Raw genomic sequence first — 2,391 nt, 5'->3', positions numbered from 1 at the left:
GTTCCATAATAGCCTTGGGTGGTGTGGTTCAGTGGATTGAGCATGGGCCTGTGAACCAAAGGGTAGCCAGTTCAATTCCCAGTCAGGGCACATGACTGGATGGCAGGCCAGGTCCCCAGTAGGGAGTGTGTGAGAAGCAACCACACATTGATGTTTCTATCACTATCTTCTTCCCTCCCTTACCTTCTCTCTAAATAAAATTTTAAAAACTAATTAAAATATTCCCACAATGATTATATAGAATCCACAGGCACCCTGTTCAAGTAATTGATCTGTGTGCTCAGAGACTATGAGCATCAGCAGCAGGGCCTAGCTCCCGGGGTGCTGCGGCTCATCCCAGCAAACAGCTCCTTGATGTATAGACCGACAGGATAACAAAACACTCTGATCACAGAGCCAATGGTGATGTACACGAGAATGTTCCTCTTTCCATGGCACCACCACAAGATTAATATTAAGGATACAATGACCACAAGTGTGGAAAAGACAATAAACCTGAATCTTATGAATCTCCATCGAGAGAGGGTTGGCAGAGAGAAAGAGAAACTTAATGCTTGAGAAGAATGGATTGGTTGCCTCCTCACACCCAGACTAGGCATCCATATCCAGACCTGTCTGGCCAGCGGGTGGAGTGGGTGCTTGCACACACTGGTACCCAGATGGGGATCACACCAGAAGTACCTGCCCAGACCAGGAATCAACCTCAACTTTTCCATTTCTGGATGATACTCCAACCAACAGGGTCACGCCTGCCAGGGCATCAATATTCTTTTAGAGCATGAATGACCACAGCTGTAGTTCCTAGAATACTCTATTTAGCAAACATTTAATTTTCCCAGAAAGATGAAATCTTTCATTTAGAATGTATGAGAAAAGAATATCACTTACTACAATGCTGAGAGCTCCTAATGGAGTCATTAGGGTAGCTGGGGCAGGGGCATAAGCAGCAGAGTTGGCCACCTCACAGCTCCCATTGACAGCCATTCTTTTTTTTTTTTTGAGAAAGGGACTTAAGTTTATGTTTTTCGTGATCCCGTGCGGGAATTGGCCTTTGTACATCTACCAGCCAGGGCTCCCACAGCCATTCTTTAAGTTATGCATGACCACCTTGACCTGCTCTTATGGAGCCATGTCTGGCAAGTCAGTGAGGCCACCCCCCTCGCCAAAATGAAACTCCCTCCAATGAAAATACTGGATCTCATAGTCAATCCCAGATCAATATACAAACCATATTTTTCTATAACCCTGGTTATGTCCATTTGTTTCTTAAGTCCTGTGATGCATATTGATCACAAAACAGTGAAATGCCAGTGCTGGGGGCAAGACGATGTACTCTTCAGATATATAAGTTTAATATACTTTCTCTAATGAAATAAAAGCTGGAAGAGACAGATGTACCTCTTTTATACGTAAATAATTTCCTTTCTTGTCATTTAAATTTTAAACCCTGACAGGGTAGCTCTGGCCCTAGGTGGCAGGCCAGTCAACCATGTGTGGTTGCCCCTCCATTACTGGCTCTGGTCACCTCCCCTCACAGTCACCCAGGCCATATGTGCCTATCTTTCCTGCGTTGGTGGACAGTGCCTTCACTGCTCTCCAGTAGGAGGTGAAAGCAACTGGGGCTGTACCCAGGTGCTCTCTCTTCCATGGAGTAGCCCCAGAGCAACTAGCCACAGACAACTTCCAGCCCCTAAGGCTGCCAGTACCATCAATTAGAGCAACATTTTTCCCTCAACTCTCCCTCCTCTTTCTTCAATCTCTTTCCTTCAATACCATTTAAACTCTACTTATCAATATCTTTCTATTTGACGTTAAGACTGAAATAATCATCAAACAAAAATTCATAAGATCACAAAATTATTTTCATTGTTTTATAATATATAATAAAATGTAGATAATAATAAGTACTAGAGAGGGGGTACTCAATAAGATTCATGGTACGTACTTTTATGTGAAATTCATGGTCAGTTTTTATAGCACTTAAGAAAATTCTCATATGTGGTTTATACAGGGTAGGGCAAAATAGCTTTACAGTAGTTTAAATGGAAAATAATACAGTAATTAATAGATAATAATAGAAGAATAAATTGTTTTGAGAACTCACAAAAATGTAAACCTACTTTTGTACAACCCTGTATATATGGAATACTAAGCGATGCATTTACTGACATAGTAAACATTTAATTGCAATCCAAATGCAAGCTCATATTTTTTTTATTTTTAAGTTTTACAGTTGTTCTAATTATTTCCCTCTTTGCTCCCTATACCCAGCCTTCACCCCCACTTCCATAGTAAATACCCACCCATTGTCCATGGATTTTTCATATATGTTCCTTGACTAATAATACCTTCACCTTCTTTGAAACAGTGCTCCCCTCCCTTCTTTCTTCT

At 41.4% G+C, this 2,391-nt stretch overlaps 1 pseudogene; it reads right to left on the bottom strand.

Annotated features, from left to right (window-relative positions):
- Positions 1–233: 233 nt before the first annotated feature.
- Positions 234–1,259, bottom strand: LOC119051675 (magnesium transporter NIPA2-like; annotated as a pseudogene).
- Positions 1,260–2,391: the final 1,132 nt, after the last annotated feature.

The sequence above is a fragment of the Artibeus jamaicensis genome, unplaced genomic scaffold (genome assembly GCF_021234435.1).
Source record: "Artibeus jamaicensis isolate MK-2021 breed Jamaican fruit bat unplaced genomic scaffold, CSHL_Jam_final contig_415, whole genome shotgun sequence".
Classification (NCBI taxonomy): Eukaryota; Metazoa; Chordata; class Mammalia; order Chiroptera; family Phyllostomidae; genus Artibeus; species Artibeus jamaicensis.
This window is presented reverse-complemented; position numbering and strand designations above follow the sequence as displayed.